This window comes from Lampetra fluviatilis, chromosome 3 (assembly GCF_964198595.1).
Source record: "Lampetra fluviatilis chromosome 3, kcLamFluv1.1, whole genome shotgun sequence".
NCBI classification, from domain to species: domain Eukaryota; kingdom Metazoa; phylum Chordata; class Hyperoartia; order Petromyzontiformes; family Petromyzontidae; genus Lampetra; species Lampetra fluviatilis.
The window spans coordinates 9,278,018-9,302,915 of NC_136277.1; the positions used below are offsets into that span (position 1 = coordinate 9,278,018).

At 38.4% G+C, this 24,898-nt stretch overlaps 24 non-coding genes across 24 annotated transcripts; all 24 read left to right on the top strand.

The window, feature by feature from the left end:
* The first annotated feature begins 982 nt into the window (after positions 1 to 982).
* Positions 983 to 1,055, top strand: TRNAM-CAU (transfer RNA methionine (anticodon CAU)). The gene has a single exon. It is a non-coding gene; the product is annotated as a tRNA-Met (tRNA).
* Positions 1,056 to 1,253: 198 nt separating this feature from the next.
* On the top strand, positions 1,254 to 1,326 carry TRNAM-CAU (transfer RNA methionine (anticodon CAU)). The gene has a single exon. It is a non-coding gene; the product is annotated as a tRNA-Met (tRNA).
* A 1,425-nt stretch (positions 1,327 to 2,751) lies between these two features.
* Positions 2,752 to 2,824, top strand: TRNAM-CAU (transfer RNA methionine (anticodon CAU)). Its single transcript has one exon. It is a non-coding gene; the product is annotated as a tRNA-Met (tRNA).
* An 807-nt stretch (positions 2,825 to 3,631) lies between these two features.
* On the top strand, positions 3,632 to 3,704 carry TRNAM-CAU (transfer RNA methionine (anticodon CAU)). Its single transcript has one exon. It is a non-coding gene; the product is annotated as a tRNA-Met (tRNA).
* A 1,731-nt stretch (positions 3,705 to 5,435) lies between these two features.
* On the top strand, positions 5,436 to 5,508 carry TRNAM-CAU (transfer RNA methionine (anticodon CAU)). The gene has a single exon. It is a non-coding gene; the product is annotated as a tRNA-Met (tRNA).
* Positions 5,509 to 5,706: 198 nt separating this feature from the next.
* On the top strand, positions 5,707 to 5,779 carry TRNAM-CAU (transfer RNA methionine (anticodon CAU)). The gene has a single exon. It is a non-coding gene; the product is annotated as a tRNA-Met (tRNA).
* An 812-nt stretch (positions 5,780 to 6,591) lies between these two features.
* Positions 6,592 to 6,664, top strand: TRNAM-CAU (transfer RNA methionine (anticodon CAU)). The gene has a single exon. It is a non-coding gene; the product is annotated as a tRNA-Met (tRNA).
* A 1,152-nt stretch (positions 6,665 to 7,816) lies between these two features.
* On the top strand, positions 7,817 to 7,889 carry TRNAM-CAU (transfer RNA methionine (anticodon CAU)). Its single transcript has one exon. It is a non-coding gene; the product is annotated as a tRNA-Met (tRNA).
* Positions 7,890 to 8,086: 197 nt separating this feature from the next.
* TRNAI-UAU (transfer RNA isoleucine (anticodon UAU)) lies at positions 8,087 to 8,159 on the top strand. The gene has a single exon. It is a non-coding gene; the product is annotated as a tRNA-Ile (tRNA).
* A 471-nt stretch (positions 8,160 to 8,630) lies between these two features.
* TRNAM-CAU (transfer RNA methionine (anticodon CAU)) lies at positions 8,631 to 8,703 on the top strand. The gene has a single exon. It is a non-coding gene; the product is annotated as a tRNA-Met (tRNA).
* Positions 8,704 to 9,510: 807 nt separating this feature from the next.
* On the top strand, positions 9,511 to 9,583 carry TRNAM-CAU (transfer RNA methionine (anticodon CAU)). The gene has a single exon. It is a non-coding gene; the product is annotated as a tRNA-Met (tRNA).
* A 1,148-nt stretch (positions 9,584 to 10,731) lies between these two features.
* TRNAM-CAU (transfer RNA methionine (anticodon CAU)) lies at positions 10,732 to 10,804 on the top strand. The gene has a single exon. It is a non-coding gene; the product is annotated as a tRNA-Met (tRNA).
* Positions 10,805 to 14,322: 3,518 nt separating this feature from the next.
* Positions 14,323 to 14,395, top strand: TRNAM-CAU (transfer RNA methionine (anticodon CAU)). Its single transcript has one exon. It is a non-coding gene; the product is annotated as a tRNA-Met (tRNA).
* A 1,213-nt stretch (positions 14,396 to 15,608) lies between these two features.
* TRNAM-CAU (transfer RNA methionine (anticodon CAU)) lies at positions 15,609 to 15,681 on the top strand. The gene has a single exon. It is a non-coding gene; the product is annotated as a tRNA-Met (tRNA).
* Positions 15,682 to 16,350: 669 nt separating this feature from the next.
* TRNAM-CAU (transfer RNA methionine (anticodon CAU)) lies at positions 16,351 to 16,423 on the top strand. The gene has a single exon. It is a non-coding gene; the product is annotated as a tRNA-Met (tRNA).
* A 471-nt stretch (positions 16,424 to 16,894) lies between these two features.
* Positions 16,895 to 16,967, top strand: TRNAM-CAU (transfer RNA methionine (anticodon CAU)). The gene has a single exon. It is a non-coding gene; the product is annotated as a tRNA-Met (tRNA).
* A 669-nt stretch (positions 16,968 to 17,636) lies between these two features.
* TRNAM-CAU (transfer RNA methionine (anticodon CAU)) lies at positions 17,637 to 17,709 on the top strand. The gene has a single exon. It is a non-coding gene; the product is annotated as a tRNA-Met (tRNA).
* Positions 17,710 to 18,180: 471 nt separating this feature from the next.
* On the top strand, positions 18,181 to 18,253 carry TRNAM-CAU (transfer RNA methionine (anticodon CAU)). The gene has a single exon. It is a non-coding gene; the product is annotated as a tRNA-Met (tRNA).
* A 1,152-nt stretch (positions 18,254 to 19,405) lies between these two features.
* On the top strand, positions 19,406 to 19,478 carry TRNAM-CAU (transfer RNA methionine (anticodon CAU)). The gene has a single exon. It is a non-coding gene; the product is annotated as a tRNA-Met (tRNA).
* Positions 19,479 to 19,676: 198 nt separating this feature from the next.
* TRNAM-CAU (transfer RNA methionine (anticodon CAU)) lies at positions 19,677 to 19,749 on the top strand. The gene has a single exon. It is a non-coding gene; the product is annotated as a tRNA-Met (tRNA).
* An 807-nt stretch (positions 19,750 to 20,556) lies between these two features.
* Positions 20,557 to 20,629, top strand: TRNAM-CAU (transfer RNA methionine (anticodon CAU)). The gene has a single exon. It is a non-coding gene; the product is annotated as a tRNA-Met (tRNA).
* Positions 20,630 to 21,100: 471 nt separating this feature from the next.
* On the top strand, positions 21,101 to 21,173 carry TRNAM-CAU (transfer RNA methionine (anticodon CAU)). The gene has a single exon. It is a non-coding gene; the product is annotated as a tRNA-Met (tRNA).
* A 667-nt stretch (positions 21,174 to 21,840) lies between these two features.
* On the top strand, positions 21,841 to 21,913 carry TRNAM-CAU (transfer RNA methionine (anticodon CAU)). Its single transcript has one exon. It is a non-coding gene; the product is annotated as a tRNA-Met (tRNA).
* A 1,151-nt stretch (positions 21,914 to 23,064) lies between these two features.
* On the top strand, positions 23,065 to 23,137 carry TRNAM-CAU (transfer RNA methionine (anticodon CAU)). Its single transcript has one exon. It is a non-coding gene; the product is annotated as a tRNA-Met (tRNA).
* The last annotated feature ends 1,761 nt before the right edge of the window (positions 23,138 to 24,898 follow it).

Sequence of the window (24,898 nt, forward strand, 5' to 3'; positions counted from 1 at the left end):
TCCCAATTAGAATAAAACTGATCTAACACCAGCATCATCAGAGCACTAGGTAGTGCCTTAGTTTCAGCGTCATTAGCACAGTGTGGCGCGTCAGTGTCATGATTTGAATGTAGTGAAGTTCGATCCTCACATGGGGTCAAAGGTAGCTTATTTTTGGAATTAAATTAACATTTAGTTAATAATTCCAAATTCAAATGATGCGCCTGGAATTGATCCGCTTTTTGCGCATAACATACGTTTCATCAATTACTTATCCTCTTATTGTTGTTCATCTTTATACCTCCCAATTGAATGCCAATATTTGAGATATTCCAATTAAACAAAACTAATAAAGATCAGCTTCATTAGCGCAGTAGGGAGCGCGTCAGTCTCATTATCTGAAGGTCGGGAGTTCGATCCTCACATGGGGCAAAGTATTTTTTTCTTGGCATAAAATGTACATTTTGATATAAATTCTCACTTAAAATGATGCGTTAGGAATTGATCCGCTTTTTGTGCATAAAATACGTTCATCAACAACCGATCCTCGTATTGTTGTGCCTCTTTATACATTCCAATTGAATCCCAATATTTGAGATATCTCAATTAGAATAATACTTATCTAACATCAGCCTCATTAAACCAGTAGGTAGTGCCTTAGCTTCATAATCGGAAGGGTCGTTAGTTCGATCCTCACATGAGGCAAATGTATTTTGTTTCCATTCCAACCGCAGGGATTGTGGTCAATGCAAACCCATTACTCCTCGTAAAAAAGGTGCAGTGTTGTTGCCAGATGAAAGGGTAAAAAAAATACTATCAAACTTACTTTTTTTCTTGGTACAACATATACATTTTTATAATACCGACTTCAAATTATACGTGTAGAATTGATCCGCTTTTTGTGCATTACATACGTTTCATCAAATACTTATCCTCTTATTGTTGTGCATCTTTATACCCAATATTTGAAATATCCCAATTAGTTAGTTCGATCCTTACATCAGCCTCATTAGCGCAGTAGGTAGCGCGTCAGTCTCATAATCTGAAGGTCGTGAGTTCGATCCTCACATGGGGCAAAGTTAGCTTATTTTTGGCATAAAATTAACATTTCGATCATTCCAAATTCAAATGATGCGTTAGGAATTGACCCCCTTTTTGTGCGTAACATACGTTTCATCAATGACGTATCTTCTTATTGTTGTGCCTCTTTATACCTTCCAATTAAATCCCAATATTTGAGATATTCCATTTAGGACAAAATTTCACTAACATCAGCCGCATTAGCGCAGTAGGTAGCGCGTCAGTCTCATAATCTGAAGGTCGTGAGTTCGATCCTCACATGGGGCATGGTGTTATTTTCTTTGTATGAAATGTACATTTAGATATTAATTCCAACTTCAAATGATGCGTTAGGAATTGATCCGCTTTTTATGCATAAAATACGTGTCATTAACTACATATCCTCTTTTTGTTGTGCTTCTTTATACCTTCCATTTGAATCCCAATAGTTGAGATATCCCAATTAGAATAAAACTGATCTAACATCAGCATCATCAGAGCACTAGGTAGTGCCTTAGTTTCAGCGTCATTAGCACAGTGTGGCGCGTCAGTGTCATGATTTGAATGTAGTGAAGTTCGATCCTCACATGGGGTCAAAGGTAGCTTATTTTTGGAATTAAATTAACATTTAGATAATAATTCCAAATTCAAATGATGCGCCTGGAATTGATCCGCTTTTTGCTCATAACATACGTTTCATCAATTACTTATCCTCTTATTGTTGTTCATCTTTATACCTCCCAATTGAATGCCAATATTTGAGATATTCAAATTAAACAAAACTAATAAAGACCAGCCTCATTAGCGCAGTAGGGAGCGCGTCAGTCTCATTATCTGAAGGTCGGGAGTTCGATCCTCACATGGGGCAAAGTATTTTTTTCTTGGCATAAAATGTACATTTTGATATTAATTCTCACTTAAAATGATGCGTTAGGAATTGATCCGCTTTTTGTGCATAAAATACGTTAATCAACAACCGATCCTCGTATTGTTGTGCCTCTTTATACATTCCAATTGAATCCCAATATTTGAGATATCTCAATTAGAATAATACTTATCTAACATCAGCCTCATTAAAGCAGTAGGTAGTGCCTTAGCTTCATAATCGGAAGGGTCGTTAGTTCGATCCTCACATGAGGCAAATGTGTTTTGTTTCCATTCCAACCGCAGGGATTGTGGTCAATGCAAACCCATTACTCCTCGTAAAAAAAGGTGCAGTGTTGTTGCCAGATGAAAGGGTAAAAAAAAATACTATCAAACTTACTTTTTTTCTTGGTACAACATATACATTTTTATAATACCGACTTCAAATTATACGTGTAGAATTGATCCGCTTTTTGTGCATTACATACGTTTCATCAAATACTTATCCTCTTATTGTTGTGCATCTTTATACCCAATATTTGAAATATCCCAATTAGTTAGTTCGATCCTCACATCAGCCTCATTAGCGCAGTAGGTAGCGCGTCTGTCTCATAATCTGAAGGTTGTGAGTTCGATCCTTACATGGGTGCAAAGTTAGCTTATTTTTGGCATAAAATTTACATTTCGATCATTCCAAATTCAAATGATGCGTTAGGAATTGACCCCCTTTTTGTGCGTAACATACGTTTCATCAATGACTTATCTTCTTATTGTTGTGCCTCTTTATACCCTCCAATTAAATCCCAATATTTGAGATATTCCATTTAGGACAAAACTTCACTAACATCAGCCGCATTAGCGCAGTAGGTAGCGCGTCAGTCTCATAATCTGAAGGTCGTGAGTTCGTTCCTCACATGGGGCATGGTGTTATTTTCTTTGTATGAAATGTACATTTAGATATAAATTCCAACTTCAAATGATGCGTTAGGAATTGATCCGCTTTTTATGCATAAAATACGTGTCATTAACTACATATCCTCTTTTTGTTGTGCTTCTTTATACCTTCCATTTGAATCCCAATAGTTGAGATATCCCAATTAGAATAAAACTGATCTAACATCAGCCTCATTAGAGCAGTACGTCGTGCCTTAGCTTCATCATCGGAAGGGTCGTTAGTTCGATCCTCACATGAGGCAAATGTATTTTGTTTCCATTCCAACCGCAGGTATTGTGGTCAATGCAAACCCATTACTCCTTGTAAAAAAGGTGCAGTGTTGTTGCCAGATGAAAGGGTAAAAAATATATATATTATCAAACTTATTTTATTCTTGGCACAACATATACATTTATATAATACCGACTTCAAATTATACGTGTAGAATTGATCCGCTTTATATGCAAAACATACGTTTCATCAAATACTTATTCTCTTATACAGGTAGGAACAACAGTTCCAAACTGCCCACCAGGGATTATTTGTCTGTCTGTCTGTCGTGCACAGCTACGCCCTCGATTTGTAATTCATAGAGTGCTTCGGGCGGGCTCAGCACCACGTGACACACAGTACCACGCAGCTTGCGCAGCGTGACACGGATCGCATGAATGCGCTGTCCAACCAAGTTCCTACCAGCCCACTCCGAAGGAATGTGTTTGTTGTGCCTCTTTATACCTTCCAATAGAATTCCAATATTTTAGATATTCCAATTAGAACAAAACTTATAAAATGCCAGCCTCATTAGCGCAGTAGGTAGCGCATCAGTCTCATACTCTGAAGGTCGTGAGTTCGATCCTCACATGGGGCAAAGTATTTTTTTCTTGGCATAACATGTACATTTAGATATTAATTCCGACTTCAAATTATGCGTTTGGAATTGAACCGCTTTTTGTGCATAAAATACGTGTCATCAACTACCTATCCTCTTATTGTTGTGCCTCTTTATACCTTCCAATTGAATCCCAATATTTGAGATATCCCAATTAGAATAAAACTGATCTAACATCAGCATCATCAGAGCACTAGGTAGTGCCTTAGTTTCAGCGTCATTAGCACAGTGTGGCGCGTCAGTGTCATGATTTGAATGTAGTGAAGTTCGATCCTCACATGGGGTCAAAGGTAGCTTATTTTTGGAATTAAATTAACATTTAGATAATAATTCCAAATTCAAATGATGCGCCTGGAATTGATCCGCTTTTTGCTCATAACATACGTTTCATCAATTACTTATCCTCTTATTGTTGTTCATCTTTATACCTCCCAATTGAATGCCAATATTTGAGATATTCCAATTAAACAAAACTAATAAAGATCAGCCTCATTAGCGCAGTAGGGAGCGCGTCAGTCTCATTATCTGAAGGTCGGGAGTTCGATCCTCACATTGGGCAAAGTATTTTTTTCTTGGCATAAAATGTACATTTTGATATTAATTCTCACTTAAAATGATGCGTTAGGAATTGATCCGCTTTTTGTGCATAAAATACGTTCATCAACAACCGATCCTCGTATTGTTGTGCATCTTTATACCTTCCAATTGAATCCCAATATTTGAGATATCCCAATTAGAATAAAACTGATCTAACATCAGCATCATCAGAGCACTAGGTAGTGCCTTAGTTTCAGCGTCATTAGCACAGTGTGGCGCGTCAGTGTCATGATTTGAATGTAGTGAAGTTCGATCCTCACATGGGGTCAAAGGTAGCTTATTTTTGGAATTAAATTAACATTTAGATAATAATTCCAAATTCAAATGATGCGCCTGGAATTGATCCGCTTTTTGCTCATAACATACGTTTCATCAATTACTTATCCTCTTATTGTTGTTCATCTTTATACCTCCCAATTGAATGCCAATATTTGAGATATTCCAATTAAACAAAACTAATAAAGATCAGCCTCATTAGCGCAGTAGGGAGCGCGTCAGTCTCATTATCTGAAGGTCGGGAGTTCGATCCTCACATTGGGCAAAGTATTTTTTTCTTGGCATAAAATGTACATTTTGATATTAATTCTCACTTAAAATGATGCGTTAGGAATTGATCCGCTTTTTGTGCATAAAATACGTTCATCAACAACCGATCCTCGTATTGTTGTGCCTCTTTATACATTCCAATTGAATCCCAATATTTGAGATATCTCAATTAGAATAATACTTATCTAACATCAGCCTCATTAAAGCAGTAGGTAGTGCCTTAGCTTCATAATCGGAAGGGTCGTTAGTTCGATCCTCACATGAGGCAAATGTATTTTGTTTCCATTACAACCGCAGGGATTGTGGTCAATGCAAACCCATTACTCCTCGTAAAAAAGGTGCAGTGTTGTTGCCAGATGAAAGGGTAAAAAAAATTACTATCAAACTTACTTTTTTTCTTGGTACAACATATACATTTTTATAATACCGACTTCAAATTATACGTGTAGAATTGATCCGCTTTTTGTGCATTACATACGTTTCATCAAATACTTATCCTCTTATTGTTGTGCATCTTTATACCCAATATTTGAAATATCCCAATTAGTTAGTTCGATCCTCACATCAGCCTCATTAGCGCAGTAGGTAGCGCGTCAGTCTCATAATCTGAAGGTCGTGAGTTCGATCCTCACATGGTGCAAAGTTAGCTTATTTTTGGCATAAAATTAACATTTCGATCATTCCAAATTCAAATGATGCGTTAGGAATTGACCCCCTTTTTGTGCGTAACATACGTTTCATCAATGACTTATCTTCTTATTGTTGTGCCTCTTTATGCCTTCCAATTAAATCCCAATATTTGAGATATTCCATTTAGGACAAAACTTCACTAACATCAGCCGCATTAGCGCAGTAGGTAGCGCGTCAGTCTCATAATCTGAAGGTCGTGAGTTCGATCCTCACATGGGGCATGGTGTTATTTTCTTTGTATGAAATGTACATTTAGATATTAATTCCAACTTCAAATGATGCGTTAGGAATTGATCCGCTTTTTATGCATAAAATACGTGTCATTAACTACATATCCTCTTTTTGTTGTGCTTCTTTATACCTTCCATTTGAATCCCAATAGTTGAGATATCCCAATTAGAATAAAACTGATCTAACATCAGCCTCATTAGAGCAGTACGTCGTGCCTTAGCTTCATCATCGGAAGGGTCGTTAGTTCGATCCTCACATGAGGCAAATGTATTTTGTTTCCATTCCAACCGCAGGTATTGTGGTCAATGCAAACCCATTACTCCTTGTAAAAAAAGGTGCAGTGTTGTTGCCAGATGAAAGGGTAAAAAATATATATATTATCAAACTTATTTTATTCTTGGCACAACATATACATTTATATAATACCGACTTCAAATTATACGTGTAGAATTGATCCGCTTTATATGCAAAACATACGTTTCATCAAATACTTATTCTCTTATACAGGTAGGAACAACAGTTCCAAACTGCCCACCAGGGATTATTTGTCTGTCTGTCTGTCTGTCGTGCACAGCTACGCCCTCGATTTGTAATTCATAGAGTGCTTCGGGCGGGCTCAGCACCACGTGACACACAGTACCACGCAGCTTGCGCAGCGTGACACGGATCGCATGAATGCGCTGTCCAACCAAGTTCCTACCAGCCCACTCCGAAGGAATGTGTTTGTTGTGCCTCTTTATACCTTCCAATAGAATCCCAATATTTTAGATATTCCAATTAGAACAAAACTTATAAAATGCCAGCCTCATTAGCGCAGTAGGTAGCGCATCAGTCTCATAATCTGAAGGTCGTGAGTTCGATCCTCACATGGGGCAAAGTATTTTTTTCTTGGCATAAAATGTACATTTAGATATTAATTCCGACTTCAAATTATGCGTTTGGAATTGAACCGCTTTTTGTGCATAAAATACGTGTCATCAACTACCTATCCTCTTATTGTTGTGCCTCTTTATACCTTCCAATTGAATCCCAATATTTGAGATATCCCAATTAGAATAAAACTGATCTAACATCAGCATCATCAGAGCACTAGGTAGTGCCTTAGTTTCAGCGTCATTAGCACAGTGTGGCGCGTCAGTGTCATGATTTGAATGTAGTGAAGTTCGATCCTCACATGGGGTCAAAGGTAGCTTATTTTTGGAATTAAATTAACATTTAGATAATAATTCCAAATTCAAATGATGCGCCTGGAATTGATCCGCTTTTTGCGCATAACATACGTTTCATCAATTACTTATCCTCTTATTGTTGTTCATCTTTATACCTCCCAATTGAATGCCAATATTTGAGATATTCCAATTAAACAAAACTAATAAAGATCAGCCTCATTAGCGCAGTAGGGAGCGCGTCAGTCTCATTATCTGAGGGTCGGGAGTTCGATCCTCACATGGGGCAAAGTATTTTTTTCTTGGCATAAAATGTACATTTTGATATTAATTCTCACTTAAAATGATGCGTTAGGAATTGATCCGCTTTTTGTGCATAAAATACGTTCATCAACAACCGATCCTCGTATTGTTGTGCCTCTTTATACATTCCAATTGAATCCCAATATTTGAGATATCTCAATTAGAATAATCCTTATCTAACATCAGCCTCATTAAAGCAGTAGGTAGTGCCTTAGCTTCATAATCGGAAGGGTCGTTAGTTCGATCCTCACATGAGGCAAATGTATTTTGTTTCCATTCCAACCGCAGGGATTGTGGTCAATGCAAACCCATTACTCCTCGTAAAAAAGGTGCAGTGTTGTTGCCAGATGAAAGGGTAAAAAAAAATACTACCAAACTTACTTTTTTTCTTGGTACAACATATACATTTTTATAATACCGACTTCAAATTATACGTGTAGAATTGATCCGCTTTTTGTGCATTACATACGTTTCATCAAATACTTATCCTCTTATTGTTGTGCATCTTTATACCCAATATTTGAAATATCCCCATTTGTTAGTTCGATCCTCACATCAGCCTCATTAGCGCAGTAGGTAGCGCGTCAGTCTCATAATCTGAAGGTCGTGAGTTCGATCCTCACATGGGGCAAAGTTAGCTTATTTTTGGCATAAAATTAACATTTCGATCATTCCAAATTCAAATGATGCGTTAGGAACTGACCCCCTTTTTGTGCGTAACATACGTTTCATCAATTACTTATCCTCTTATTGTTGTGCCTCTTTATACCTTCCAATTGAATGCCAATATTTGAGATATTCCAATAATAACAAAACTAATAACAATCAGCCTCATTAGCGCAGTAGGTAGCGCGTCAGGCTTATAATCTGAAGGTCGTGAGTTCGATCCTCACATGGGGCAAGGTGTCATTTTCTTTATATAAAATGTACATTTAGATATTAATTCCAACTTCAAATGATGCGTTAGGAATTGATCCGCTTTTTATGCATAAAATACGTGTCATTAACTACATATCCTCTTTTTGTTGTGCTTCTTTATACCTTATATTTGAATCCCAATAGTTGAGATATCCCAATTAGAATAAAACTGATCTAACATCAGCCTCATTAGAGCAGTAGGTAGTTGCTTAAATTCATAATCTGAATGTCATTAGTTCGATCCTCACATGAGGCAAACGTATTTTATTCTTGGCAAAATATATACATTTACATAATACCAACTTCAAATAATGCGTGTGGAATTGATCCGATTGTTGTGCATTATATACGTTTCATCAAATACTTATCTTCTTATTATTGTGCCTTTTTATACCTTCCAATTGAATCCCAATATTTGAGATATTCCATTTAGGACAAAACTTCACTAACATCAGCCGCATTAGCGCAGTAGGTAGCACGTCAGTCTCATAATCTGAAGGTCGTGAGTTCGATCCTCACATGGGGCATGGTGTTATTTTCTTTGTATGAAATGTACATTTAGATATGAATTCCAACTTCAAATGATGCGTTAGGAATTGATCCGCTTTTTATGCATAAAATACGTGTCATTAACTACATATCCTCTTTTTGTTGTGCTTCTTTATACCTTCCATTTGAATCCCAATAGTTGAGATATCCCAATTAGAATAAAACTGATCTAACATCAGCCTCATTAGAGCAGTACGTCGTGCCTTAGCTTCATCATCGGAAGGGTCGTTAGTTCGATCCTCACATGAGGCAAATGTATTTTGTTTCCATTCCAACCGCAGGTTTTGTGGTCAATGCAAACCCATTACTCCTTGTAAAAAAGGTGCAGTGTTGTTGCCAGATGAAAGGGTAAAATATATATATATTATCAAACTTATTTTATTCTTGGCACAACATATACATTTATATAATACCGACTTCAAATTATACGTGTAGAATTGATCCGCTTTATATGCAAAACATACGTTTCATCAAATACTTATTCTCTTATACAGGTAGGAACAACAGTTCCAAACTGCCCACCAGGGATTATTTGTCTGTCTGTCTGTCGTGCTCAGCTACGCCCTCGATTTGTAATTCATAGAGTGCTTCGGGCGGGCTCAGCACCACGTGACACACAGTACCACGCAGCTTGCGCAGCGTGACACGGATCGCATGAATGCGCTGTCCAACCAAGTTCCTACCAGCCCACTCCGAAGGAATGTGTTTGTTGTGCCTCTTTATACCTTCCAATAGAATCCCAATATTTTAGATATTCCAATTAGAACAAAACTTATAAAATGCCAGCCTCATTAGCGCAGTAGGTAGCGCATCAGTCTCATAATCTGAAGGTCGTGAGTTCGATCCTCACATGGGGCAAAGTATTTTTTTCTTGGCATAAAATGTACATTTAGATATTAATTCCGACTTCAAATTATGCGTTTGGAATTGAACCGCTTTTTGTGCATAAAATACGTCTCATCAACTACCTATCCTCTTATTGTTGTGCCTCTTTATACCTTCCAATTGAATCCCAATATTTGAGATATCCCAATTAGAATAAAACTGATCTAACATCAGCATCATCAGAGCACTAGGTAGTGCCTTAGTTTCAGCGTCATTAGCACAGTGTGGCGCGTCAGTGTCATGATTTGAATGTAGTGAAGTTCGATCCTCACATGGGGTCAAAGGTAGCTTATTTTTGGAATTAAATTAACATTTAGATAATAATTCCAAATTCAAATGATGCGCCTGGAATTGATCCGCTTTTTGCGCATAACATACGTTTCATCAATTACTTATCCTCTTATTGTTGTTCATCTTTATACCTCCCAATTGAATGCCAATATTTGAGATATTCCAATTAAACAAAACTCATAAAGATCAGCCTCATTAGCGCAGTAGGGAGCGCGTCAGTCTCATTATCTGAAGGTCGGGAGTTCGATCCTCACATGGGGCAAAGTATTTTTTTCTTGGCATAAAATGTACATTTTGATATTAATTCTCACTTAAAATGATGCGTTAGGAATTGATCCGCTTTCTGTGCATAAAATACGTTCATCAACAACCGATCCTCGTATTGTTGTGCCTCTTTATACATTCCAATTGAATCCCAATATTTGAGATATCTCAATTAGAATAATACTTATCTAACATCAGCCTCATTAAAGCAGTAGGTAGTGCCTTAGCTTCATAATCGGAAGGGTCGTTAGTTCGATCCTCACATGAGGCAAATGTATTTTGTTTCCATTCCAACCGCAGGGATTGTGGTCAATGCAAACCCATTACTCGTAAAAAAGGTGCAGTGTTGTTGCCAGATGAAAGGGTAAAAAAAATACTACCAAACTTACTTTTTTTCTTGGTACAACATATACATTTTTATAATACCGACTTCAAATTATACGTGTAGAATTGATCCGCTTTTTGTGCATTACATACGTTTCATCAAATACTTATCCTCCTATTGTTGTGCATCTTTATACCCAATATTTGAAATATCCCAATTAGTTAGCTCGATCCTCACATCAGCCTCATTAGCGCAGTACGTAGCGCGTCAGTCTCATAATCTGAAGGTCGTGAGTTCGATCCTCACATGGGGCAAAGTTAGCTTATTTTTGGCATAAAACTAACATTTCGATCATTCCAAATTCAAATGATGCGTTAGGAATTGACCCCCTTTTTGTGCGTAACATACGTTTCATCAATTACTTATCCTCTTATTGTTGTGCCTCTTTATACCTTCCAATTGAATGCCAATATTTGAGATATTCCAATAATAACAAAACTAATAAAAATCAGCCTCATTAGCGCAGTAGGTAGAGCGTCAGTCTAATAAGGTCGTGATTTTTATTTTATTTTAATTTTTTATTAATTGTGATGTTTTACCTACGTGACTTTACCGAAAAAACCTAAGAATATGAATCCTTGCAGTCAAGAAAGCTTCAAATCTAGAATTAATGTCCTTTACGGGGAGCAATTCCACCTATCTGTTAGAGTTTTTAACAGACAACGAGACAAGAAGTCACAGCTTCTCGAGACGCTGGCCTTCCTCATGAGATGCCGAGATAACAAGGTAATTCCCATCGCTTTCACACTCACATCCGCTGCTGTGTCCTCACCGAACTCTAAACAGATCTTATTTAAAGCTAGCCTATCACTAATCTCGGAGAGAATAAGGTTACTCCGATCTGAACTCGATAATTTAGACAAGACTCTCTTACAAACACATTTAATGTTAACACAAAAAATGTCACCTTCTGACTGGAACCACGTTGATAACATGACTTCTGCTTCTGCTGACTCAATGTCAGCCAAATGCAAAGCTAATCTGATTTCTAAATTCAACCTCCTATCTAAGAAGAAACCAGAGCCACACATCGCAAAGCTGGATGTTAACAAGACCGTGATTAATCAGAGTAACATCCCAATTTCTGACAATCTAAAAACGGTACTGGCCAAAGGAATACATTTCGCCGTCACCCCTAAATATATACCAGTAGAGGATATAATTTCTCAGATTGATGTAGCCCTCAGAGGCATAGGACACATCCATGCGGATGTAGCAAGAGCTGAAATAGCTACTATTCTTAAGAATGCTAAGAAACCCACTAGTAACATAAGCAAAAACGAACGCTCTGAACTCGCGGATCTAAAACAGAGAGATGATATAGTCATCCTCTCGGCAGACAAGGGCAATGCCACGGTCATCATGGATAAAGATTCATACAACAACAAAATCCTGGACCTTCTTAATGATGGGAGTTACTCCAAAATTAAAAACGATCCCACTAAAAGCCTAACGACGAAAGCCAACAGTATCATCACGAGTTCGACTTCCCTAATCGAACCAAGCAAACGTCCCTCTCTAAAACCATCGGCGGCAAGACCTCCCAGACTCTATGGTGTTCCCAAAATCCATAAGGAAGGCACCCCGCTATGACCCATCGTGTCGACGATAAACTCTCCTATGTACAAACTAGCCCGTTTTCTATCAGATACTCTGCTCCCCTTCACAGGCAAGACCTCTTAGGCAGTACTCAACTCAACCCAATTAGTCTCTATGGTTAAGGACATGGTACTATCTCCTGATGACATCCTCGTCAGCTTTGATGTAGTATCTTTGTTTACCAAAGTCCCAGTACCGGACACCCTAACAATAATTGAGGACTTAGTCCAACATGGATTGAATTCTGATGTACCTGCGCTGGTTAGGCATTGCCTCACCAACACCTATTTTACCTGGAATGGCACCTTCTACAAACAGAATGAGGGTACCCCTATGGGCTCCCCCTTGTCAACAGTTATAGCCAACATGTTCATGGAAAAGTTTGAATCAGACGCCATCCAGACATCCACCCTGCATCCTTCCCTGTGGAAGAGGTATGTGGATGACACTTTCGTCATCTGGCCACATGGCCTCCCAGCATTGAACCACTTCTTGGACCACATCAATTCTAGACACCCATCCATCAGATTCACCATGGAAGTGGAGAAAGACGGTAAACTACCATTCTTGGATATTCTGTTTGAGAGGAGGCCTGACGGATCCTTGGGACATTCTGTCTACAGGAATGCCACCCACACAGATTCCTACTTGAAACCGGATTCCCACCACCACCCATCTCAAAAGAAGTATCTCATCAAAACGCTATACCACAGAGCCCATGGCATTTCTGACCAACACCACCTGACCGGTGAATTAAGACATGTACATCGGGCCCTCAGGATGAACGGATACTCTGACCGTACTATCCGCCAAGCTGTCTCTCCCACCACACAGAAACAGCCACATGAAACTCTGACCAAAACTATCACGTTACCATACATAGCAGGCGTGACCAAAAAGATCTCCAAAATTCTAAACAAACATAAGATCCAAGTCCGATTCAGTACAGTGCATAAAATCCGTGATCTGATTCCATCTGTGAAGGATGTCGTTCCTGACTTACAGTATCCTGGAGTCTACAAATTGAGTTGCATTTGTGGTGATTGCTACATTGGAGAGACGAAACGTCATGTTTCTGATCATGTCCGTGAGCACAAGTCAGATCTGAAACACGGCAGAACTGATTCTTCGGCCATTGCCGATCATTGCTACAACTCGGTGGGCTCTCATGAAATTGTCTTTTCCGAGACCAAGGTTCTCTGCAAACCTCCTGGCTACCATCAAAGGTTCGTACACGACGCCATACAAATATACAAACACAGACATAATTTCAACCGTGATGATGGGTACAAACTTAGTAATCATTGGAAAGATGTTATCAACCACGCAAAAAAGACTTACTTACACTTTTTTGGACCATCTTATCTGACAGGCACTATTTTACTTTACTTTACCGAGTGTTAACATCCCCAGTGTTTAACAGTACTCTCTTCATTGTTCAGCCAGCATTGGTATAAACATGGGCATTTTCGTTCTTTTCTATCATGTGTATCAGGCCTCCCCCCCCCTCTCTGTCCAATGCGTTGGCGTGTGCAGCAGTAGTTGCTTGCGCACAACCGCGTCCACGCCGTCGTCCATCCTTTTGGCCCCGCCCCCCTCCCCCTCCCGATGCGTTGTACGTGGCACTCCGTGCCGTCTTTGAGCCCGCCCCCCTCCCTCCCGATACGTTCCATTCATTGGCTACCACATTCTGATGAGCTCCCCCCCCCTCTCCTCCCCCTCAACTTGCTTTTAAGGGATTACATCTTGAATCATTGCCTCACTTGATGCAGCTAATCTGGCTGTGACGGTCCCACCTGATGACGGAGACTTGTGTTGCCTCCGAAACGTCGTGATTTTTATTTTATTTTTTTATAAATTTTGATGTTTTACCTACGTGACTTTACCGAAAAAACCTAAGAATATGAATCCTTGCAGTCACGAAAGCTTCAAATCTAGAATCTGAAGGTCGTGAGTTCGATCCTCACATGGGGAAGAGTTAGCTTATTTTTGGCATAAAATTTACATTTCTATCATTCCAAATTCTAATGATGCGTTAGGAATTGATCCGCTTTTTGTGCATAACATACGTTTCATCAATTACTTATCCTCTTATTGTTGTGCCTCTTTATACCTTCCAATGGAATCCCAATATTTTAGATATTCCCATTAGAACAAAACTTATAAAATACCAGCCTCATTAGCGCAGTAGGTAGCGTGTCAGTCTCATAATCTGAAGGTCGTGAGTTCGATCCTCACATGGGGCAAGGTGTCATTTTCTTTATATAAAATGTACATTTAGATATTAATTCCAACTTCAAATCATGCGTTAGGAATTGATCCGCTTTTTATGCATAAAATACGTGTCATTAACTACATATCCTCTTTTTGTTGTGCTTCTTTATACCTTCCATTTGAATCCCAATAGTTGAGATATCCCAATTAGAATAAAACTGATCTAACATCAGCCTCATTAGAGCAGTAGGTAGTTGCTTAAATTCATAATCTGAATGTCATTAGTTCGATCCTCACATGAGGCAAACGTATTTTATTCTTGGCATAATATATACATTGATAAATTACCAACTTCAAATTGTGCGTGTGGAATTGATCCGATTTTTGGACATAACATGCGTTTCATCAAATACTTTTCCTCTGTAACAGGTCGGAACAACAGTTCCACACTGCCCACCAAGGATCATTTGTCTGTCTGTCTGTCGTGCATAGCCATGCCCTCGATTTGTATTTGATAGAGCGCTTCGGGCGGGCTCAGCACCAAGTGACGCGCCGCATGACACGGATCGCACGAATGCGCTGTCCAACCAAGTTCCTACCTGCCCACTCCGAAGGCACGTGTTTGTTGTGCCTCTTTACATCTTCCAATGGAATCCCAAAATTTGAGATATTCCAATTAGAACAAAACTAATAAAATATCAGCCTCATTAGCGCAGTAGGTAGTGCGTCTTTCTCATAATCTGAAGGTCGTGAGTTCGATCCTCACATGGGGCAAAGTGTTATTTTATTTATATAAAATGTACATTTAGATATTAATTCCAACTTCAAATGATGCGTTAGGAATTGATCCGCTTTTTATGCATAAAATACGTGTCATTAACTACATATCCTCTTATTATTGTGCATCTTTATACCTTCCAATTGATTCCCAATATGTGAGATTTTCCAATTAGAATAAAACTGATCTCACATCAGCCTCATTCGAGCATTAGGTAGTGCCTTAGTTTCATAATCTGAATGTCGTTAGTTCGATCCTCACATGAGGCAAACGTATGTTATTCTTGGCATAATATATACATTTACATAATACCAACTTCAAATTATGCGCGTGGAATTGATCCGATTTTTGTGCATCATATACGTTTCATCAAATACTTATCTTCTTATTGTTGTGCCTCTTTATAACTTCCAATTGAATCCCAATATTTGAGATATTCCATTTAGGACAAAACATAACTAATATCAGCCTCAGTAGCGCAGTAGGTAGCGCGTCAGTCTCATAATCTGAAGGTCGTGAGTTCGATCCTCACATGGGGCAAGGTGTCATTTTCTTCATATAAAATGTACATTTAGATATTAATTCCAACTTCAAATGATGCGTTAGGAATTGATCCGCTTTTTATGCATAAAATACGTGTCATTAACTACATATCCTCTTTTTGTTGTGCTTCTTTATACCTTCCATTTGAATCCCAATAGTTGATATATCCCAATTAGAATAAAACTGATCTAACATCAGCCTCATTAGAGCAGTAGGTAGTTGCTTAAATTCATAATCTGAATGTCATTAGTTCGATCCTCACATGAGGCAAACGTATTTTATTCTTGGCATAATATATACATTGATATAATACCAACTTCAAATTGTGCGTGTGGAATTGATCCGATTTTTGGACATAACATGCGTTTCATCAAATACTTATCCTCTGAAACAGGTCGGAACAACAGTTCCACACTGCCCACCAAGGATCATTTGTCTGTCTGTCTGTCGTGCATAGCCATGCCCTCGATTTGTATTTGATAGAGCGCTTCGGGCGGGCTCAGCACCAAGTAACGCGCCGCATGACACGGATCGCACGAATGCGCTGTCCAACCAAGTTCCTACCTGCCCACTCCGAAGGCACTTGTTTGTTGTGCCTCTTTATATCTTCCAAATGAATGCCAATATTTGAGATATTCCAATTAGAACAAAACTAATAAAATATCAGCCTCATTAGCGCAGTAGGTAGCGCGTCAGTCTCATAATCTGAAGGTCGTGAATTCGATCCTCACATGGGGCAAAGTGTTATTTTCTTTATATAAAATGTACATTTAGATATTAATTCCAACTTCAAATGATGCGTTAGGAATTGATCCGCTTTTTATGCATAAAATACGTGTCATTAACTACATATCCTCTTATTATTGTGCATCTTTATACCTTCCAATTGATTCCCAATATGTGAGATTTTCCAATTAGAATAAAACTGATCTCACATCAGCCTCATTCGAGCATTAGGTAGTGCCTTAGTTTCATAATCTGAATGTCGTTAGTTCGATCCTCACATGAGGCAAACGTATGTTATTCTTGGCATAATATATACATTTACATAATACCAACTTCAAATTATGCGCGTGGAATTGATCCGATTTTTGTGCATCATATACGTTTCATCAAATACTTATCTTCTTATTGTTGTGCCTCTTTATAACTTCCAATTGAATCCCAATATTTGAGATATTCCATTTAGGACAAAACATAACTAACATCAGCCTCAGTAGCGCAGTAGGTAGCGCGTCAGTCTCATAATCTGAAGGTCGTGAGTTCGATCCTCACATGGGGCAAGGTGTCATTTTCTTCATATAAAATGTACATTTAGATATTAATTCCAACTTCAAATGATGCGTTAGGAATTGATCCGCTTTTTATGCATAAAATACGTGTCATTAACTACATATCCTCTTTTTGTTGTGCTTCTTTATACCTTCCATTTGAATCCCAATAGTTGATATATCCCAATTAGAATAAAACTGATCTAACATCAGCCTCATTAGAGCAGTAGGTAGTTGCTTAAATTCATAATCTGAATGTCATAAGTTCGATCCTCACATGAGGCAAACGTATTTTATTCTTGGCATAATATATACATTGATATAATACCAACTTCAAATTGTGCGTGTGGAATTGATCCGATTTTTGGACATAACATGCGTTTCATCAAATACTTATCCTCTGAAACAGGTCGGAACAACAGTTCCACACTGCCCACCAAGGATCATTTGTCTGTCTGTCTGTCGTGCATAGCCATGCCCTCGATTTGTATTTGATAGAGCGCTTCGGGCGGGCTCAGCACCAAGTAACGCGCCGCATGACACGGATCGCACGAATGCGCTGTCCAACCAAGTTCCTACCTGCCCACTCCGAAGGCACGTGTTTGTTGTGCCTCTTTATATCTTCCAAATGAATGCCAATATTTGAGATATTCCAATTAGAACAAAACTAATAAAATATCAGCCTCATTAGCGCAGTAGGTAGTGCGTCAGTCTCATAATCTGAAGGTCGTGAGTTCGATCCTCACATGGGGCAAAGTGTTATTTTCTTTATATAAAATGTACATTTAGATATTAATTCCAACTTCAAATGATGCGTTAGGAATTGATCCGCTTTTTACGCATAAAATACGTGTCATTAACTACATATCCTCTTATTGTTGTGCATCTTTATACCTTCCAATTGATTCCCAATATGTGAGATTTTCCAATTAGAATAAAACTGATCTCACATCAGCCTCATTCGAGCATTAGGTAGTGCCTTAGTTTCATAATCTGAATGTCGTTAGTTCGATCCTCACATGAGGCAAACGTATGTTATTCTTGGCATAATATATACATTTACATAATACCAACTTCAAATTATGCGTGTGGAATTGATCCGATTTTTGTGCATTATATACGTTTCATCAAATACTTATCTTCTTATTGTTGTGCCTCTTTATACCTTCCAATTGAATCCCAATATTTGAGATATTCCATTTAGGACAAAACATAACTAATATCAGCCTCATTAGCGCAGTAGGTAGCGCGTCAGTCTCATAATCTGAAGGTCGTGAGTTCGATCCTCACATGGGGCAAAGTATTTTTTCTTGGCATAAAATGTACATTTAGATATTAATTCCGACTTCAAATTATGCGTTTGGAATTGAACCGCTTTTTGTGCATAAAATACGTGTCATCAACTACCTATCCTCTTATTGGTGTGCCTCTTTATACATTCCAATTGAATCCCAATATTTGAGATATCCCAATTAGAATAAAACTGATCTAACATCAGCATCATCAGAGCACTAGGTAGTGCCTTAGTTTCAGCGTCATTAGCACAGTGTGGCGCGTCAGTGTCATGATTTGAATGTAGTGAAGTTCGATCCTCACATGGGGTCAAAGGTAGCTTATTTTTGGAATTAAATTAACATTTAGATAATAATTCCAAATTCAAATGATGCGCCTGGAATTGATCCGCTTTTTGCGCATAACATACGTTTCATCAATTACTTATCCTCTTATTGTTGTTCATCTTTATACCTCCCAATTGAATGCCAATATTTGAGATATTCCAATTAAACAAAGCTAATTAAGATCAGCCTCATTAGCGCAGTAGGGAGCGCGTCAGTCTCATTATCTGAAGGTCGGGAGTTCGATCCTCACATGGGGCAAAGTATTTTTTTCTTGGCATAAAATGTACATTTTGATATTAATTCTCACTTAAAATGATGCGTTAGGAATTGATCCGCTTTTTGTGCATAAAATACGTTCATCAACAACCGATCCTCGTATTGTTGTGCCTCTTTATACATTCCAATTGAATCCCAATATTTGAGATATGTCAATTAGAATAATACTTATCTAACATCAGCCTCATTAAAGCAGTAGGTAGTGCCTTAGCTTCATAATCGGAAGGGTCGTTAGTTCGAGCCTCACATGAGGCAAATGTATTTTGTTTCCATTCCAACCGCAGGGATTGTGGTCAATGCAAACCCATTACTCCTCGTAAAAAAAGGTGCAGTGTTGTTGCCAGATGAAAGGGTAAAAAAAAATACTATCAAACTTACTTTTTTTCTTTGTACAACATATACATTTTTATAATACCGACTTCAAATTATACGTGTAGAATTGATCCGCTTTTTGTGCATTACATACGTTTCATCAAATACTTATCCTCTTATTGTTGTGCATCTTTATACCCAATATTTGAAATATCCCAATTAGTTAGTTCGATCCTCACATCAGCCTCATTAGCGCAGTAGGTAGCGCGTCAGTCTCATAATCTGAAGGTCGTGAGTTCGATCCTCACATGGGGCAAAGTTAGCTTATTTTTGGCATAAAATTAACATTTCGATCATTCCAAATTCAAATGATGCGTTAGGAATTGACCCCCTTTTTGTGCGTAACATACGTTTCATCAATGACTTATCTTCTTATTGTTGTGCCTCTTTATACCTTCCAATTAAATCCCAATATTTGAGATATTCCATTTAGGACAAAACTTCACTAACATCAGCCGCATTAGTGCAGTAGGTAGCGCGTCAGTCTCATAATCTGAAGGTCGTGAGTTCGATCCTCACATGGGGCATGGTGTTATTTTCTTTGTATGAAATGTACATTTAGATATTAATTCCAACTTCAAATGATGCGTTAGGAATTGATCCTGTTTTTATGCATAAAATACGTGTCATTAACTACATATCCTCTTTTTGTTGTGCTTCTTTATACCTTCCATTTGAATCCCAATAGTTGAGATATCCCAATTAGAATAAAACTGATCTAACATCAGCCTCATTAGAGCAGTACGTCGTGCCTTAGCTTCATCATCGGAAGGGTCGTTAGTTCGATCCTCACATGAGGCAAATGTATTTTGTTTCCATTCCAACCGCAGGTATTGTGGTCAATGCAAACCCATTACTCCTTGTAAAAAAGGTGCAGTGTTGTTGCCAGATGAAAGGGTAAAAAATATATATATTATCAAACTTATTTTATTCTTGGCACAACATATACATTTATATAATACCGACTTCAAATTATACGTGTAGAATTGATCCGCTTTATATGCAAAACATACGTTTCATCAAATACTTATTCTCTTATACAGGTAGGAACAACAGTTCCAAACTGCCCACCAGGGATTATTTGTCTGTCTGTCTGTCGTGCACAGCTACGCCCTCGATTTGTAATTCATAGAGTGCTTCGGGCGGGCTCAGCACCACGTGACACACAGTACCACGCAGCTTGCGCAGCGTGACACGGATCGCATGAATGCGCTGTCCAACCGAGTTCCTACCAGCCCACTCCGAAGGAATGTGTTTGTTGTGCCTCTTTATACCTTCCAATAGAATCCCAATATTTTAGATATTCCAATTAGAACAAAACTAATAAACTATCAGCCTCATTAGCGCAGTAGGTAGCGCGTCAGTCTCATAATCTGAAGGTCGTGAGTTCGATCCTCACATGGGGCAAAGTGTTATTTTCCTTATATAAAATGTACATTTAGATATTAATTCCAACTTCAAATGATGCGTTAGGAATTGATCCGCTTTTTATGCATAAAATACGTTTCATTAACTACATATCCTCTTATTGTTGTGCATCTTTATACCTTCCAATTGATTCCCAATATGTGAGATTTTCCAATTAGAATAAAACTGATCTCACATCAGCCTCATTCGAGCATTAGGTAGTGCCTTAGTTTCATAATCTGAATGTCGTTAGTTCGATCCTCACATGAGGCAAACGTATGTTATTCTTGGCATAATATATACATTTACATAATACCAACTTCAAATTATGCGCGTGGAATTGATCCGATTTTTGTGCATCATATACGTTTCATCAAATACTTATCTTCTTATTGTTGTGCCTCTTTATACCTTCCAATTGAATCCCAATATTTGAGATATTCCATTTAGGACAAAACATAACTAATATCAGCCTCATTAGAGCAGTAGGTAGCGCGTCAGTCTCATAATCTGAAGGTCGTGAGTTCGATCCTCACATGGGGCAAGGTGTCATTTTCTTCATATAAAATGTACATTTAGATATTAATTCCAACTTCAAATGATGCGTTGGAATTGATCCGCTTTCATGCATAAAATACGTGTCATTAACTACATATCCTCTTTTTGTTGTGCTTCTTTATACCTTCCATTTGAATCCCAATAGTTGAGATATCCCAATTAGAATAAAACTGATCTAACATCAGCCTCATTAGAGCAGTAGGTAGTTGCTTAAATTCATAATCTGAATGTCATTAGTTCGATCCTCACATGAGGCAAACGTATTTTATTCTTGGCATAATATATACATTGATATAATACCAACTTCAAATTGTGCGTGTGGAATTGATCCGATTTTTGGACATAACATGCGTTTCATCAAATACTTATCCTCTGAAACAGGTCGGAACAACAGTTCCACACTGCCCACCAAGGATCATTTGTCTGTCTGTCTGTCGTGCATAGCCATGCCCTCGATTTGTATTTGATAGAGCGCTTCGGGCGGGCTCAGCACCAAGTGACGCACCGCATGACACGGATCGCACGAATGCGCTGTCCAACCAAGTTCCTACCTGCCCACTCCGTAGGCACGTGTTTGTTGTGCCTCTTTATATCTTCCAATTGAATGCCAATATTTGAGATATTCCAATTAGAACAAAACTAATAAAATATCAGCCTCATTAGTGCAGTAGGTAGCGCGTCAGTATCATAATCTGAAGGTCGTGAGTTCGATCCTCACATGGGGCAAAGTATTTTTTTCTTGGCATAAAATGTACATTTAGATATTAATTCCGACTTCAAATTATGCGTTTGGAATTGAACCGCTTTTTGTGCATAAAATACGTGTCATCAACTACCTATCCTCTTATTGTTGTGCCTCTTTATACCTTCCAATTGAATCCCAATATTTGAGATATCCCAATTAGAATAAAACTGATCTAACATCAGCATCATCAGAGCACTAGGTAGTGCCTTAGTTTCAGCGTCATTAGCACAGTGTGGCGCGTCAGTGTCATGATTTGAATGTAGTGAAGTTCGATCCTCACATGGGGTCAAAGGTAGCTTATTTTTGGAATTAAATTAACATTCAGATAATAATTCCAAATTCAAATGATGCGCCTGGAATTGATCCGCTTTTTGCGCATAACATACGTTTCATCAATTACTTATCCTCTTATTGTTGTTCATCTTTATACCTCCCAATTGAATGCCAATATTTGAGATATTCCAATTAAACAAAACTCTCAAAGATCAGCCTCATTAGCGCAGTAGGGAGCGCGTCAGTCTCATTATCTGAAGGTCGGGAGTTCGATCCTCACATGGGGCAAAGTATTTTTTTCTTGGCATAAAATGTACATTTTGATATTAATTCTCACTTAAAATGATGCGTTAGGAATTGATCCGCTTTTTGTGCATAAAATACGTTCATCAAAAACCGATCCTCGTATTGTTGTGCCTCTTTATACATTCCAATTGAATCCCAATATTTGAGATATCTCAATTAGAATAATACTTATCTAACATCAGCCTCATTAAAGCAGTAGGTAGTGCCTTAGCTTCATAATCGGAAGGGTCGTTAGTTCGATCCTCACATGAGGCAAATGTATTTTGTTTCCATTCCAACCGCAGGGATTGTGGTCAATGCAAACCCATTACTCCTCGTAAAAAAGGTGCAGTGTTGTTGCCAGATGAAAGGGTAAAAAAAATACTACCAAACTTACTTTTTTTCTTGGTACAACATATACATTTTTATAATACCGACTTCAAATTATACGTGTAGAATTGATCCGCTTTTTGTGCATTACATACGTTTCATCAAATACTTATCCTCTTATTGTTGTGCATCTTTATACCCAATATTTGAAATATCCCAATTAGTTAGTTCGATCCTCACATCAGCCTCATTAGCGCAGTAGGTAGCGCGTCAGTCTCATAATCTGAAGGTCGTGAGTTCGATCCTCACATGGGGCAAAGTTAGCTTATTTTTGGCATAAAATTAACATTTCGATCATTCCAAATTCAAATGATGCGTTAGGAATTGACCCCCTTTTTGTGCGTAACATACGTTTCATCAATTACTTATCCTCTTATTGTTGTGCCTCTTTATACCTTCCAATTGAATGCCAATATTTGAGATATTCCAATAATAACAAAACTAATAAAAATCAGCCTCATTAGCGCAGTAGGTAGAGCGTCAGTCTAATAAGGTCGTGATTTTTATTTTATTTTAATTTTTTATTAATTGTGATGTTTTACCTACGTGACTTTACCGAAAAAACCTAAGAATATGAATCCTTGCAGTCAAGAAAGCTTCAAATCTAGAATTAATGCCCTCTACGGGGAGGAATTCCACCTATCTGTTAGAGTTTTTAACAGACAACGAGACAAGAAGTCACAGCTTCTCGAGACGCTGGCCTTCCTCATGAGATGCCGAGATAACAAGGTAATTCCCATCGCTTTCACACTCACATCCGCTGCTGTGTCCTCACCGAACTCTAAACAGATCTTATTTAAAGCTAGCCTATCACTAATCTCGGAGAGAATAAGGTTACTCCGATCTGAACTCGATAATTTAGACAAGACTCTCTTACAAACACATTTAATGTTAACACAAAAAATGTCACCTTCTGACTGGAACCACGTTGATAACATGACTTCTGCTTCTGCTGACTCAATGTCAGCCAAATGCAAAGCTAACCTGATTTCTAAATTCAACCTCCTATCTAAGAAGAAACCAGAGCCACACATCGCAAAGCTGGATGTTAACAAGACCGTGATTAATCAGAGTAACATCCCAATTTCTGACAATCTAAAAACGGTACTGGCCAAAGGAATACATTTCGCCGTCACCCCTAAATATATACCAGTAGAGGATATAATTTCTCAGATTGATGTAGCCCTCAGAGGCATAGGACACATCCATGCGGATGTAGCAAGAGCTGAAATAGCTACTATTCTTAAGAATGCTAAGAAACCCACTAGTAACATAAGCAAAAACGAACGCTCTGAACTCGCGGATCTAAAACAGAGAAATGATATAGTCATCCTCTCGGCAGACAAGGGCAATGCCACGGTCATCATGGATAAAGATTCATACAACAACAAAATCCTGGACCTTCTTAATGATGGGAGTTACTCCAAAATTAAAAACGATCCCACTAAAAGCCTAACGACGAAAGCCAACAGTATCATCACGAGTTCGACTTCCCTAATCGAACCAAGCAAACGTCCCTCTCTAAAACCATCGGCGGCAAGACCTCCCAGACTCTATGGTGTTCCCAAAATCCATAAGGAAGGCACCCCGCTATGACCCATCGAGTCGACGATAAACTCTCCTATGTACAAACTAGCCCGTTTTCTATCAGATACTCTGCTCCCCTTCACAGGCAAGACCTCTTAGGCAGTACTCAACTCAACCCAATTAGTCTCTATGGTTAAGGACATGGTACTATCTCCTGATGACATCCTCGTCAGCTTTGATGTAGTATCTTTGTTTACCAAAGTCCCAGTACCGGACACCCTAACAATAATTGAGGACTTAGTCCAACATGGATTGAATTCTGATGTACCTGCGCTGGTTAGGCATTGCCTCACCAACACCTATTTTACCTGGAATGGCACCTTCTACAAACAGAATGAGGGTACCCCTATGGGCTCCCCCTTGTCAACAGTTATAGCCAACATGTTCATGGAAAAGTTTGAATCAGACGCCATCCAGACATCCACCCTGCA